Source organism: Schistocerca serialis, chromosome 3 (genome assembly GCF_023864345.2).
Source record: "Schistocerca serialis cubense isolate TAMUIC-IGC-003099 chromosome 3, iqSchSeri2.2, whole genome shotgun sequence".
NCBI lineage: Eukaryota > Metazoa > Arthropoda > Insecta > Orthoptera > Acrididae > Schistocerca > Schistocerca serialis.
In genome coordinates, this window is record NC_064640.1 from 349,175,758 (window position 1) to 349,193,128 (window position 17,371).

Sequence of the window (17,371 nt, forward strand, 5' to 3'; positions counted from 1 at the left end):
CGATCTACCCATCTAATCTTCAGCATTCTTCTGTAGCACCACGTTTCTAAAGCTTCTGTTCTCTTCTTGTCTAAACTGTTTATCATCATGTTTCACTTCCATATATGGCTACACTCCATACAAATACTTTCAGAAACGACTTCTTGACACTTAAATCAATACTCGATGTTAACAAATTTCTCTTCTTCAGAAACGCTTTCCTTGCCATTGCCAGTCTACATTTTATATCCTCTCTACTTCGACCATCATCAGTTATTTTGCTCCACAAATAGCAAAACTCCTTTAGTCTCTCATTTCCTAGACTCAGCATCACTCGACTTAATTCGACTACATTCCATGATCCTTCTTTTGCTTTTGTGGATGTTCATCTTATATCCTCCTTTCAAGACACTGTCCATTCCGTTCAACTGCATTTCCAGGTCCTTTGCTGTCTCTGACAGAATTACAATGTCATCGGCGAACCTCAAAGTTTTTATTTCTTCTCCATGGATTTTAATACCTCCTCCGAACTTTTCTTTTTTTTCCTTTACTGCTTGCTCAATATACAGATTGAATATCATCGGGGATAGGCTGCAACCCTGTCTCACTCCCTTCCCAACCACTGCTTCCCTTTCATGTCCCTCGACTCTTATAACTGCCATATGCTTTATGTACAAATTCTAAATAGACTTTCACTCCCTGTATTTTACCCCTGCCACCTTCAGAATTTGAAAGAGAGTATTCCAGTCAACATTGTCAAAAGCTTTCTCTAAGTCTACAAATGCTAGAAACGTAGGCTTGCCTTTCCTTAATCTATTTTCTAAGATAAGTCGTAGAGTCAGTATTGCCTCACGTGTTCCATCATTTTTACGGAATCCAAACTAATCTTCCCCGAGGTCGGCTTCTACCAGTTTTTGCCATTAGTCTGTAAAGAATTCGCGTTAGTATTTTGCAGCTGTGACTTATTAAACTGATAGTTCGATAATTTTCACATCTGTCAACACCTGCTTTCTTTGGGATTGGAATTACTATATTCTTCTTGAAGTCTTAGGGAATTTCGCCTGTCTCATACATCTTGCTCACCAGATGATAGAGTTTTGTTAGGCCTGGCTCTCCCAAGGCTGTCAGTAGTTCTAATGGAATGTTGTCTACTCCCGGGGCTTTGTTTCGACTTAGGTCTTTCAGTGCTCTGTCAAACTCTTCACGCAGTATCATATCTCCCATTTCATCTTCATCTACCTCCTCTTCCGTTTCCATAATATTGTCCTCAAGAACATCGCACCTGTATAGACCTTCTATATACTCCTTCCACCTTTCTGCTTTCCCTTCTTTGCTTAGAACTGGGTTTCCATCTGAGCTCTTGATATTCATGCAAGTGGTTCTCTTTTCTCAAAAGGTCTCTTTAATTTTCCTGTAGGCAGTATCTATCTTACCCCTCGTGAGATAAGCCTCTCCATCCTTACATTTGTCCTCTAGCCATCCCTGCTTAGCCATTTTGCACTTCCTGTCGATCTCATTTTTGAGACGTTTGTAATCCTTTTTGCCTGCTTCACTTACTGCATTTTTGTATTTTATCCTTTCATCAATTGAATTCAGTATCTCTTCTGTTACCCAAGGATTTCTACTAGCCCTCGTCTTTTTACATCAACTGCCTTCACTAATTCATTCCTCAAAGCCACCCATTCTTCTTCTACTGTATTTCTTTCCCCCATTCCTATCAATTGTTCCCTTATGCTCTCCCGGAAACTCTGTACAACCTCTGGTTCTTTCAGTTTATCCAGGTGCCATCTCCTTAAATTCCCACCTTCTTGCAGTTTCTTCAGTTTTAATCTACAGTTCATATCCAATAGATTGTGGTCAGAGTCCACATCTGCCCCTGGAAATGTCTTACAATTTAAAATCTGGTTCCTAAATCTCTGTCTTACCATTATATAATCTATCTGATACCTTTTAGTATCTCCAGGGTTATTCCATGTATACAACCTTCTTTCATGATTCTTGAACCAAGTGTTAGCTATGATTAAGTTACGCTCTGTGCAAAATTCTACCAGGCGGCTTCCTCTTTCATTTCTTAGCCCCAATCCATATTCACATACTACGTTTCCTTCTCTTCCTTTTCCTACTGTCGAATTCCAGTCACCCATGACTATTAAATTCTCGTCTCCCTTCACTACCTGAATAATTTCTCATCATACATTTCATCAATTTATTCATCATCTGCAGAGCTAGTTGGCATATAAAATTGTACTACTGTAATAGACGTGGGCTTCGTGTCTATCTTGGCCACAATAACGCGTTCACTATGCTGTTTGTAGTAGCTTACCCGCACTCCTATTTTTTTATTCATTATTAAACCTACTCATGCATTACCCCTATTTGATTTTGTATTTATAACCCTGTATTCACCTGACCAAAAGTCTTGTTCCTCCTGCCACCGAACTGCACTAATTTCCACTATATCTAACTTAAACTATCCATTTCCCTTTTTAAATTTTCTAACCTACCTGCCCGATAAAGGGATCTGACATTCCACGCTCCGATCCATAGAACGCCAGTTTCCTTTGTCTTGATAACGACATCCTCTTGAGTAGTCCCCGCCCGGAGATCCGAATGGGGGTCTATTTTACCTCCGGAATATTTTACCCAAGAGGATTCCATCATCATTTAATCATACAGTAAAGCTCCATGCCCTCGGGAAAAATTTCAGCTGTAGTTTCCCCTTGCTTTCAGCCGTTCGCAGTACCACAACAGCAAGGCCGTTTTTGGTTAGCGTTACAGGGCCAGATCAGTCAATCATCCAGACTGTTGCCCCAGCAACTACTGAAAAGGCTGCGGCCCCTCCTCAGGAACCACACGTTTGTCTGGCCTCTCAACAGATACTCCTCCGTTGTGGTTGCACCTACGGTACAGCTATCTGTATCGCTGAGGCACGCAATGCTCCCCACCAACGGCAAGGCCCATGGTTCATGGGGGGAGGTTAGTGCCCTTAAGACGATTTATTTAAACAATGGCGTAGCTGAAGGAATTTAGTTTCTTCTCTAATCGTGTTATGCAGCAACGTCCACAGATATCTCAAATAGGAAAAAAGCTCTTTATCCAGGTACGAAGGTTGTAAAACAAACTTCCTACAGTTTGTGTCAGGTTGATCTTTTCGTCTGATACTACTGCGTAAGTATTTTTTGTCTGAGAGATATCACAAGCAGTGTTCCTGCAGCTGTGTGAATCATTGGTTGAAAACGAGTTTAACACCAATGGGTACAGTACTGTTAAATATTCAAAATGATTATCAATCTAAGTCTGCGTTCATCCACAAACTGAGGCGTATTTGTAATATTGAAGCTAGACTGTGTATCCTTGTCTTCCTTGAGTGGGCATTGGAAGGCGTTTACACACACGTATTACGAGGGTAATCCCAAAAGTAAGGTCTCCTAAGGGACACGCAAGTTCCAACACAGGCACAAACGAGAGATCCTAATTTTAATGCCAAGCAGAAACCACAGTGTTGGCTGCATGGTGGCAAGGTGATAAAGAGCAAGACTACGGATACGAAGGGCTGAGGTTAGATCCCTCAACAGTCTCACGAATGTTATGTGCCATTTTACACTCATTTCCCCTCGGGTCGTGTTTCTTGATGTGTAAAATGCCGAGTTGCACTGTGGTCCGAATACCACGTTCAACTGTAGGTTCCACTAATAACTGTCTCGGCAAGTCAACTCAAAGGTCGGAGGGAAGCAACGGCAGACCACCTCCAACTGGACCATGCCTATTAAAGCACTGTGGTGTTCAAACCAATTTTCTATCTGGTGACTGCTTTACTTTACTATGGGTTCCAAAGTTAATGATCTTCAGGTTATTAACATATTTGTGTTTTCATGCTGTAGCTTTGTTACCAGTAAGCGTAAGTAACAGGTCGAGCACTGTCACCGTTCGAGTTGTCAAGATGGTAGATGACGATGATGTAGACCCCAGTTACAATCTTGGTCATGGCTATGTTTCAGTTGAATACCTGTATCTCCCTTTCTGCGTATTTCAAGATATACTTTTAAACACTTGGTACGCATCCAAATTGATATCTGATAGAGCTGAATTTAACAACATGAATCAGATATGTTTTCCGTGCAATATATCGGACAACAAGTCAGTGCAGCGAGATTTCGTTTGTGTGTTGCACGTGGTGCAAGCAATATTTATGTTTTGGTGGCTTTTGTGATAGGTTTCACCCCACTGAATGCGAGCAAGCTCACGAACAGACTGTCAATAACTGGAATTATGCAATAATACACCTAAAAGTTGTATTTTTGCATTACATATCCCAATTAAAATAACTATAAACAGGTTATACGCCTACTTGCTTATTACTCGCGCTTCTCGATGCTTTCCTCAAAAAATAAAAAGAAAAAGAAAGAGAGAGAGAGAGAGAGAGAGAGAGACAGAGAGACAAAACAGAAATGTATTTGAAATATCAGCTCGGTGACGCCATGTTCGTCTCGTCATGTAAAGCAAGGATAGTTGATAGGTAATGTCTCGTTGTACTAGCGATATGTATGGCTACAGGGTTCTTTCTTTTCTCTCTAAAAACAACCAGAACAGAATTCAGTATCAAAATGGAAAGAACACCTCTGCAGTGAGCTAATTAAACACTCAGCCTTTCTTGGTTATTTTGTTAATCTTCTGTAATACAGTAAACATCCTTGGTTATTGATTTGTTATTACTGCCACTGTTATTGTTATTCGTCACCTCACAACAGCTTTCGTATCACTCACTGCCGCCGATGCACGTAACGAATGGATCAGGATGAATGGAATGTGGGGTGTTTCGTCACAGAGAATATATACATTTATCTCGGCTTCTTGTGTTCAGGGTAATACACTCCTGGAAATGGAAAAAAGAACACATTGACACCGGTGTGTCAGACCCACCATACTTGCTCCGGACACTGCGAGAGGGCTGTACAAGCAATGATCACACGCACGGCACAGCGGACACACCAGGAACCGCGGTGTTGGCCGTCGAATGGCGCTAGCTGCGCAGCATTTGTGCACCGCCGCCGTCAGTGTCAGCCAGTTTGCCGTGGCATACGGAGCTCCATCGCAGTCTTTAACACTGGTAGCATGCCGCGACAGCGTGGACGTGAACCGTATGTGCAGTTGACGGACTTGGAGCGAGGGCGTATAGTGGGCATGCGGGAGGCCGGGTGGACGTACCGCCGAATTGCTCAACACGTGGGGCGTGAGGTCTCCACAGTACATCGATGTTGTCGCCAGTGGTCGGCGGAAGGTGCACGTGCCCGTCGACCTGGGACCGGACCGCAGCGACGCACGGATGCACGCCAAGACCGTAGGATCCTACTCAGTGCCGTAGGGGACCGCACCGCCACTTCCCAGCAAATTAGGGACACTGTTGCTCCTGGGGTATCGGCGAGGACCATTCGCAACCGTCTCCATGAAGCTGGGCTACGGTCCCGCACACCGTTAGGCCGTCTTCCGCTCACGCCCCAACATCGTGCAGCCCGCCTCCAGTGGTGTCGCGACAGGCGTGAATGGAGGGACGAATGGAGACGTGTCGTCTTCAGCGATGAGAGTCGCTTCTGCCTTGGTGCCAATGATGGTCGTATGCGTGTTTGGCGCCGTGCAGGTGAGCGCCACAATCAGGACTGCATACGACCGAGGCACACAGGGCCAACACCCGGCATCATGGTGTGGGGAGCGATCTCCTACACTGGCCGTACACCACTGGTGATCGTCGAGGGGACACTGAATAGTGCACGGTACATCCAAACCGTCATCGAACCCATCGTTCTACCATTCCTAGACCGGCAAGGGAACTTGCTGTTCCAACAGGACAATGCACGTCCGCATGTATCCCGTGCCACCCAACGTGCTCTAGAAGGTGTAAGTCAACTACTCTGGCCAGCAAGATCTCCGGATCTGTCCCCCATTGAGCATGTTTGGGACTGGATGAAGCGTCGTCTCACGCGGTCTGCACGTCCAGCACGAACGCTGGTCCAACTGAGGCGCCAGGTGGAAATGGCATGGCAAGCCGTTCCACAGGACTACATCCAGCATCTCTACGATCGTCTCCATGGGAGAATAGCAGCCTGCATTGCTGCGAAAGGTGGATATACACTGTACTAGTGCCGACATTGTGCATTCTCTGTTGCCTGTGTCTATGTGCCTGTGGTTCCGTCAGTGTGATCAAGTGATGTATCTGACCCCAGGAATGTGTCAATAAAGTTTCCCCTTCCTGGGACAATGAATTCACGGTGTTCTTATTTCAATTTCCAGGAGTGTATGAAAATCTCAATAAGAGATGACGACAACGGGGTGCTAGTGATGCAGGCAATAACACCCAACTATTTCTGTCGACTTAACACCATGACGACAGACAAATTGGCGTCTCACTGTATTTTGATTATAATTCGTTAACCTTCTTGCGACCTCGTTTTAATACTTCGTGGGAGCAGGCATAATATTCTGCTTTTTGAACACCGAACAATAACATACCAAGATAGTGGATGGTAGGGCAAAGGGAACAATGAAGCTCATGGGTGTAGATGCAGTTCATCATTAGAAGACTAAACAAGAGGGAAACATTACAAAAGCAATGAATACGCTGGTTAGTATACATTATTTGTGTAGATCTGAAGATGAAAAAGCACAGATCTGCACAGTGCCCACATCGGCGCTTTAGTTTCTGTCTTAATGGGCATAATTTTTAGCTTCTTCTCTTCTGAAATTTCAAATGAATTGATTATTACGTGATGTAGAATAATTAGTTAGCTGTGTTTCTTACAGCTTCCATTCGTACCAAAATTTTTCTACATTATCCTGCAGTTCATGAAATTCTACTTGTATCATCACAAGACTGCACATAGATGCAATCGATTTCGAGTTGCAAAGTGTTTGTTATCTTACTTTCCGTGACAGGTGGCCAAAGTTGATTTCCAAAGACTTTTTATTGTACTGAAATAATCTTTTGTCACAAAGTAAAAAGGTAAGTGTTTTATTCGTATATATTTTTTGGGAAACTGTAATCGTGATGGAAGATTGCACATCTGAATGTTTGACACAACTGGTAGGAGAAAACGGTGCATATTAACCAAATCCCGCGCCTCCTCTATGTATCCTCCTATGACACGAGCACGGGATTCTCCTCCTATAACGCTACAGAGCTGTTCCTAGCACAGCTGAGAATTGGCAACATCGTCACAAACATTTGGCACACTGTTGCAGTGCAATCACTTCCGCGTATGGTACTGAATTGACTCGCTAAATTCACTTGATATTCCCTTTCCATCTGAAAGACTCGTGCTATATAATCGTCATGTAAACTAAGACACTAAGACGGAAAATGCAATTTTTTGGCTACAGAAATGCTATTCTTCACATAAGTGACAACTTTTACTATCTTTCGCGATGCGTTATGAGTCTGAGCGACCAATACCATGATGAGAGTGACGTACAGCAGCAGTGTGTCAGGGTACCGCCCGTGTCTGGTGTTGCAACGGTCAGTTTTAGCCGTCGTAGGGACGAGCGTGTGCAAGCTTTTTTTTCGTCCTCTATTTTATGGAGCGGCGAATTTCCAGAAAAAATTCTGTAACGAAATCAGAAGAAAATCTTCACACATCAAATCCTCTTGGCAGCTCGACTCAGTAAGTACTGTTAATGGTCATAGATCTCGGCTTTCTGACTGCCAAGCTGCTTCACAATACAAGCATCTCTGAAGAAATACGAATCGACCGTCAACGATACGAAATTCAATATTGTTCTTCACTTAAGACTCATATGCCAGAATGATACGTATGAATGAAACGAACTGATAAGCAGATCGAAAGAAAATACTTACAGCTCATTGTGCAATGGTGAAAAATTTACAATGCTGCACTACAAGTAACGCCTCTTTCCGCTGCTGACAAGCAAATTTTGGGCTTCTAGCAACACATAACTATATTTAAGAAATGCCACATTTTCATACCTGTTGAGCATGACACAGCATACCAATTAAACACAGACCCAATCGAAATCTAAGAGAGTAGTATTTTACTAAAAAGGGGATGACCTGTGCCTTTTTCCAATCCTTTGGAACGCTACGCTCTTTAAGAGACTTACGGTACGATATTCAGGTTTATTAAAACAGACTTTCGTCGTAAGGTTACTATGGGTAGTTTCATTTCATTTCTTATAATACAGTGCACAGTTTTCGGAAGGTTTCTTTTAGTGATGTTAAAACAATACTAAACATGAGAGAGAAATTAATCATCAATGATATATGCGAATTCTCTGATGTTATCTATAACAGTCTGACTGTGCACATGCAGTTGATTGACTACATGCACGTAGAAAACTTGTTCTGAGTTAAAGCTGTCAAAGAAGGTTAGAAGAAGAATAAAATGCCACTACCACACGACAGCTAATGTAGAAAATACTTTTCTGACTATTTTGGCACGATGCGCTCATCCCATACATAATACAAAAGCTTCGACATGCATCTGCTGCCTGGCCGTCTACTAAACATGAAAAGAACAAAATGTTGCAGAAGTTAGCCCTTTTTCCACATGCGACTATTTTGGATTGAGAAGTGAAGGGAATTATGTTCAAAGTTTCATTAAATTGATAACTTCAGCAGACCGCAGAATTGCGTTTTAAAAACTGTAGCAGTGAATGTAGACGAACTCACCTACAGTGCACAACGCTTACTGTTAGGCCACTAGCTGTCATGTAGCTACAGTTGCTCCGGAAGTGAATAGTTCCTCCAGAACTTCGGCATTCCACAGTGCCGTGAGATAATACATATGGCCGGATCTAGACTTCTGAGAGAGAGACAGTTACAGCTTTTCTTTTGCACTGCAGGACGGTTTCAACAAACAGATAGCGCAATAGAGTAGCTCAAATGTAAAGGAACACTTCCTATTTAAATTTCTGCATCCTACACTGTTGACAGTTCTGTGTAGGTGGCCGTTACGTGATTTTATTTCAGTGATTACAAAATAGAGTCGAATGTATGCACTGGATAGCCGAGGCAGCTACTTCATGACGATTCAGTCAACCAAGTAAATGAATGTACTGAACATGCTGCAAACCACTACAGGGAGCCTGTGTGTCAGAAGTCTCATCCAGTGTGGCGCAATGATGTTATGATAGGAAAATGAATCAAAGAGAAGGGGGTTTGGTGTTCTGTTGGTTTGATGACAGGTTCATATTCTTAAGGGCTGGGTTCGATTTCATCTTCTGCCTATGATTTTTTATAGGGACAGACAGATTCTATTCTCTTCCGGCTACGCCAAATGAAAAAGGGTATAGTGGCATTGTGGTCTGAAATTCACATTAAATATGATATTCCTTCTCTGCCACGTAGACGTTAGGATGAACCACAATAAAGTCAGGCGTGGCGACATGTAGAAACTCTATCACCAGTATCCTTTCTTATACTAGTTATTTATTTCTAGTCACGAAACAAACGCTATGTAGGGTCACAGGACATTTATTCCATCTTTTATTTGAGCTTCTGTATGCCGATAAAATAGGTTCTGAACTGGGAATGCAACTCAGATCGCCCTTAACGTGGAATTTGATCCCTTCGCGACAATACAGCTCGACTACAATTTGTTATTTGTTCAAAACTGCAGATTCCTCAACATCTCTACATAGTGCTCGTGAATGGGTTCGAATCCTAGCCCGGTACTAAGGTTTTCATTATGAATTATCAAACTCTAGCATGAGAACACCTTTCTGCTGGTGGATAATAGTTATGATTTTTAATGCATTTTCTTTCGTTGTCAACACTAACGATATCTGACGTTTTTTACTCCCAGTGAGATATAACTATTTGCTAGATCACTGTAAGTTCAAGGATGTTATTCCGAGCTGCTGGTGGAGAAAAATTCGGTATCTGACGTCTGTTTGTGTGTAGTCAACAACGATATGTGTGGGGTTCGATTCCCAGTCAGCACTGAACTCTTCGTCATACTATTTCTAGTTGAAACATGCTTACGTGTAGCTGCTGGTGTAACAAACCCACATTTAACGTTAGTTTTCTCTAGAATATAACAGCGATAGGTGCCGGGTTCATGTCCTGGGAAAGAAAAAATTAATGTTTTGTCTCGTCATTTCAGTTAAAATATCTAGCTACTGCCAAGAAAATCAGGTATGTCACAGTTGATTATGCTTAGATAACAATCCGGCTAGGCTCTGGGTTCGAATTCCTCTCCAACACAAAGCTTTACCTCACGGCATTTTAAGTAAGTTACTTGTGAAGACGCAATATTTAACATCTCCCGTAGTTCGTTAACAGGGACAATAGATGCTGGGTAGGAATTCGTGTCCGTTAAAAATGTGTACTTTATGTAGTTTAAAGTTGATATTTGCTAACTGATACTGTCTAAAATCGAGGTATGTCACTCTCTGTATGCCTAGTCAGGAATGACTGTTAGTTTTCGTTAGTCACGAAATCTTAGTCTGCATGACCTGGGTTTGAATCCATATGCAGTACGAGACGGTTCGTCGTGTCATTTGAAGTTCATAGATATTCTCAACTAGCTGCTAGTGAATAACTTAAATTTTTAATGTCATTTTGTGTTAAATAACAAGTACGGTATGTCACTTTGAAGAGGAGATCATGAATACGACGAACTTACTACGTGCGTTGCCTATCTGACGTAATAATTGGAGTGGTAACATTTCAGGTATGTCATTTATTGAAACAAATGTGAGCTTACAAGCCTTAAGAACAGTCTTATCTGTGATAAGGTGTTCCCTGATATTTCTAGTACCATGGTATTACTTTACATCTTGAGTTATTGGGGTACAGAGCAGTGTTTTCTAGTGGTGACTTGTTGGAATCATTTTCAATAGTCAAGCGACTGTACCAAGGAGCGATTAGAGGACCTGCTAGACAGCTTCGTTATGTGGGTTGCATTTGAATCAGGCTAAATGCAAATCAGGTCGTTCGGATACTTTTGAGCATGACTGTACTTTCAACATGATGGATGTCTGGCTCATAGAACGCGTGCAGCTGAAGCGGTATTAAATAGAATATTTAAAGACAGGTGGAGTGGTCTGCACATTCACCGGACCTTACATCTCCAGACTTCTTTTTTGGGCAAATCGAAAGATATTTGCTGTTGTGATCCACCGACAACGCCTGAAAACATGCGTCAGCGCGTTGTCATTGCATGTGCGACAGTTACTGAAAGCGATCTACTCGCTGTTGAGAGGAGTTTCCTTACGCGTACTGCCAAATGCATTGAAGATGAAGGACATCATTTTGAGCATTTATTATATTAATGAGGTTATTACGGTTGCTCACGCAGTAGCGGCATTCACTCCCACAATTTATAGTGAGATCATAATGTTCGAATATATCCTTCCTCCCAAAAAAAAAGCCTCACCATGCATTAACCGGGCAAGGTTGCTGATGTTGCACTTGTCGCAGCCATCGTGGATTTTCCGTTGCCCAATAGTGCATATTATGTTGGTGAATGACGCTTCGTCGCTAAATAGAACGAGTGCAAAAAATATGTCATCATCCCCTAATTTCTCTTGTGCCAAGTGGCAGAACTGTACACCACGTTCAAAGTCGTCGCCGTGCAATTCCTGGTGCACAGATATATGGTACGGGTGCAATCGATGTTGATGTAGCATACTCAACACCGACGTTTTTGAGATTCCTGATTCACGCGCAATTTGAGTGCTACTGATGTGCGGATTAGCCGCGACAGCAGCTACAACACCTATTTGAGCATCATCATTTGTTGCAGGTCGTGGGTGACGTTTCACATGTGGCTGAACATTTCCTGTTTCCTTAAATAAAGTAACTATCCTGAGAACGGTCCGGACACTTGGATAACGTCGTCCAGGATACCGAGCAGCATACATAGCACACGCCAGTTGGGCATTTTGCTCACAATAGCCATACATCAACACGATATCGACCTTTTCCGCAGTTGGTAAATGGTCCATTTCAACACGGGTAACGCATTACGAAGGAAATACCGTTCGCACTAGCAGAATGTTACGTGATACCACGTACTTATACGTTCGTGACTATTACAGCGCCATCTATCACAAAGCGAAAAGGAAGTCCAACTAAAACCTACATATTTCTTTACGTACTACACTAACTGCTTCCAGTTTCTGACCTGCTATACTGTAGCTAAATGATAAAGGATCTTTCGTTCTATGTATTAGCAGCACATGACACTTGTCTACATTGAGATTCAGTTGCTATTCCGTGCACAGTGCGTCAATTCGTTCCAGATCCTCCTGCATTTCAGTACAATTTTCCATTGTTACAACCTCTCGATATACTACAGCACCATCCGCAGAAAGCCTCAGTGAACTTCCGATGTTATCCACAAGGTCACTTATATATATTGAGAACAGTAACGGCCCTGCGGCACACCTGAAATCACTCTTACTTCGGAAGGCTTCTCTCCATTGAGAATGACATGCTGCTTTCTGTTATCTAGGAACTCTTCAATCCAATCACTCAATTGGTCTGATAGTCCATATGCTCTTACTTTGTTCATTAAACGATTGTGGCTAACTGTATCAAACGCCTAGCGGAAGTCAAGAAACACGGCATCTAACTGGGAACCCGTGTCTATGGCCCTCTGAGTCTCGTGGACGAATAGTGCGAGCTGGGTTTCACACGGGCGTCTTTTCCGAAACCCATGCTGATTCCTACAGAGTAGATTTCTAGTCCACAGAAAAGTCATTATACTCGAACATAATACGTCTTCGAAAATTCTACAACTGATCGACGTTAGAGATATAGGTCTATAGGTCTGCACGTCTGTTCGACGTCTCTTCTCGAAAATGGTGATGACCTGTGCCCTTTTCCAATCTTTTGGAACATTACACTTTTCTAGAGACCTACGGTACAATGCTGCAAGAAGGGGGGCAAGTTCCTTCGCGTACTCTGTGTAAAATCGAACTGGTATACCATCAGGTCCAACGGCCTTTCCTCTTTTGAGCGATTATAATGGTTTTTCTATCCCTCTGTCATCTATTTCGATATCTACCATTTTGTCACCTGTGCGACAATCTAGAGAAGGAACTACAGTGCAGTCTTCCTCTGTGCAACACCTTAGGAAAAAGACATTTAGTATTTCGGCCTTTAGTCTGTCATCCTCTGTTTCAGTACCATTTTGGCCACAGAGTGTCTGGGCATTTTGTTTTGATCCACTTACCGCTTTGTCATAAGACCAAAATTTCTTAGGATTTTCTGCCTAGTCAGTACATACAACTTTACTTTCGAATTCATTGAACGCCTCTCGCATAGCCCTCCTCACACTACATTTCGCTTCGTGTAATTTTTGTTTGTCTGCAAGGCTTTGGCTATGTTTATGTTTGCTGTGAAGTTCCCTTTGCTTCCGTAGCAATTTTCTAACTCGGTTGTTGCACCACGGTGGCTCTATTCCATCTCTTACGATCTTGCTTGGCACATACTCATCTAATACATATTGTACGATGGTTTTGAACTTTGTCCACTGATCCGCAACACTATCTGTACCTGAGACAAAACTTTTGTGTTGAGCTGTCAAGTACTCTGAAATGTGCTTTTTGTCACTTTTACTAAACAGAAAAATCTTCCTACCTTTTTTAATATTTCTATTTCCGACTGGAATCATTGATGCAGGAATCGCTTTATGATCGCTGATTCCCTGTTCTGCGTTAACTGTTTCAAATAGTTCGGGTTTGTTTGTCACCAGGAGGTCTAATATGCTATCGCCAAGATCGGTTCTCTGTTTAACTGCTCAAGGTAGTTCTCAGATAAGGCACGTAAAAAATTTCATTGGATTCTTTGTCCCTGCCACCCGTTATAATCGTTTGAGTCTCCCAGTTTCTATCTGGTAAATTAAAATCTCCACCCAGAACTATAAGATGGTCGGGAAATCTACTAGAAATATTTTCCAAATTTTCCTTCAGGTGCTCTGCCACAATAGCTGTTGAGCCAGGGGGCCTATAGAGACATCCAATTACAATGTTTTAGCCTGCTTCAACCGTGACCTTCACCCAAATTATTTCACATTTCGGATTTCCGTCAATTTCCTTCGATACTATTGCACTTTTTATCACTATAAACACGCCTCCTTCACTGTCTAGCCTGTCTCTGCGGTACGCATTCCAATCTGAGTTTAGAATTTCATTACTGTTTACATCTGGTTTCAGTCAACTTTCAGTCCCTAGTACTATGTGGGCATTGTGACCGTTTATTTAATGAGAGCAGTTCTGGGTCTTATCTATAGACGTTCCTGCAGTTTACTACTACCACATGAATATTATTATTCCCTGTTGCATTTTGCCTACTACTACCTTGTCGCGTCTCAGGAGGCGTCTTGTTGGATCTAGGGAGGGAATTCTCTAACCTAAAAAACCCACGTGTGCACTCCACACTTACTCCGCTACCCTTCTAGCCAATTCCTGCGATTCCATGGAGAACCTCCTCATTCCTCAATATATTAGTCCATCAAATTTTCAATGTTCTTTTTAGCACCATACGCTTCGGTGGTCTTCTTTTCCATTTTTCTCACAGTCCATGATTCACTACCATAGAATGCTGTGCTCCTAACACACGTTCCGTAATACACGATTATTCAGATGCATCTGCGGGACACGCTTTTGAAAGTGTGTATCCATGTAAGCAAGGTTAGTTCATTATTTCTTTCACGTCTTTGTTTTAATACACTACGATTAATAACTATTTTTCATTGAGTCATCTGAAAATATCGATCGTTTTTCGCAATACTTTCTCACTCTCGGAATAATATAATGAGGGGTAGATAGCACTTGGGTCATTATTATGTTTTTTTTGTGAATATGTGGTATTTTTCAGCCACGTGGTCCGTCAGGGGACGTTGGCACGTGTTGGTAACGAAATTTCATGTCCGCTTTTTGAATGATAACTAAAGTTAATTTAAGATTTCTCGTGAATTATTTTCCTCACGAATTCATTTTTGAATTCTATGAGCTTTACTGAACATTTGCACATGTTCTCCTTCAGCCTTCATTCGTACAAGCTCCAAGCACGAGTGGAATTTATTTAGCATGAATAGCTTTCAGCAGAACTTATGTTTCTTGAACCACCTTCAGCAGTCATTTTATGGTACTACCTGTATATACGATTTTCATCAAAATGTAGTGAGATCAAGTCGCAAGGAACTTCGAAACACGTTCTACTTGTCACATATCTCTCCAATAAGAGGGGAAACATTTACCCTGATATATTGTATTAGAAAATGTGAAGGTCTTGGTTGCAATTTATCTTCACTTACTTTACGTTAAAGCCCCCTTTGTTGTCGCATTGAGCTATGAAAGTTTGCTCACTACCTCATATTTCATTAAAAGTCGTCAGATGACGATGTATTTCATTCATGGATCAAATTTAATACTAAGGAGAACATTTTCAGGGAATTAATACCGGAGTCATGACTTGCTATGCACTCACAGGTAAAAGCGTAAGAGGTAGGGCAGTCTTCAACTGGACTGCAGGCTGGATGACTTTCAGTATGATAGAGATGCAGAAGTTTAAGTTACATTATCATCACCCTGGGAGATATACCAACGATCTCAAAAATTGGAGCAGTTAGCGTCAGTGTAATTTGATGCAAGGAAATACATCTCTTGAGGACATACTGTTATTTTCCTCCAAGGATACTGTGGATTCACTATACCAGTAAACAGGCACTGCAGTGTGATTATGATAGATAATTACACAATCCCCAGTGCTATGGGCTCATTGGTACATTCGGTACCTGTAACACTCGTAGAAGAACTTGAGCTGAAATGTTGAGTACCTGGCAAAAGATAGTAACCACAAATTCAAGGACATGTGTTGATACGTTGTATTCGAGACTGGTCACGTTGGTAGCAGGTGGCAATTAGTACTACCGATACGAAAATGTCAGACAGTACCGTTAACAGAAGACAGCATCAATGTCATTACTGGCGTAAATGAGGATTCGACTTCACTTTGACGTTTGGAAGTAGGAGAAAGCAAAGTAGTGCCTGTCAGTACTGATAACTTTAGTCCTGAGGAGGTATACCTATCACACGGTACCATGATAGCTAATTTAGAAATACTAGGTGAAAACGAATTGGACAATTTGGGCGTTAAATTACACAACACCGGGACAGTCTGTCAGCTTGACTGCACTGAGAAATCTGCAAGGACAGGACAAGGAGGATATGGAAAGACTTCTAGCATAATACATTGGATTGTTTCATTCTCCTGACCAAGTACCCGTCACGCCACTGTTTCAACACCATATACTCATTCGAAATGAAGCGGTTATTTATAAGAAACAATATCGTGTTCCTCAATCCTTGCAGCCTGTCACTTTAGAAGGCAACAGCTTCAAGGTGGAATCATAGAATCAAGTAATAGGTCCTGGTCAAAACCAGTTGTCATCATTGCGAAAAGGTGGCCAGATGTCAACAAAGCATATCGATTCTCTTGGGACTACCACTATTTAAACCAAAAACAGTATCAGGTATCTACCCGATCCCAAATGTAATTGAAACGTTAGACGGTCTGGGTCAGTATGATATCTTACAACTATGGACGTATGAAATGCATACCACCATGTAGAGGTAGCACATGAAGATCATCCGAACTCTGCTTTCTCAAACCACACTAGTAATAATCAGTATAAACGTATACCTTTTCGGCTGAAAAACGCACCAGCTACTTTCCATCGATTGTTAAATAGTGTATCGTGAATATTAAAACGGAAGCGATGCACGGCGTATTTAGATTATATAACCGTATGGTTCAAAGACATCTAGGAGCATATAATGCTTTTACACGAAATTTTCGATCGTCTACGAGCAGCATACTTGTAGAGTAGAGTTTCCTTTTACAGGGAGTGCGTTACTTGGACCATATTATTGGTCGAAACGGGATTTGCACAGATCCAAGACTTGTTGATGCCATAAAAAATTTTCCGACACCATCTACAGTAAAGGGACTGCAGTCATATTTTGGGCTCGCCAATTTTTATCGCAAATATATCCCAAAATTCGCCAGATTTGCAAGACCCCTCAGACAACTGTTCAGGAAAGGGATAAAGTTCCATTAGTCACCAGATAGTGAAGCAGCATTTTTAAAACTAAATGATTTGTTTGCACCTAGAATTGTTCTTGACTTTTAATTTTTTCAGAAACGGCTCTTTCTGTCCTCAAACTGCAGAAAATTTTCCCTTAGATTATGTCTTGAATCAGGAAATAGATGGACAGGAAGGCCCTGAAGCATATGCGTTCAGACAGCTTAATCGAGCACAAGGGAATTATTCAGCAGCTGAGAAAGAACTGCTGGTATTCGTATTCACAATAGCTTACTTTATGATGTTATTTATACAGACGTTGTTCTAAAGTAGTGACAGATTATGCA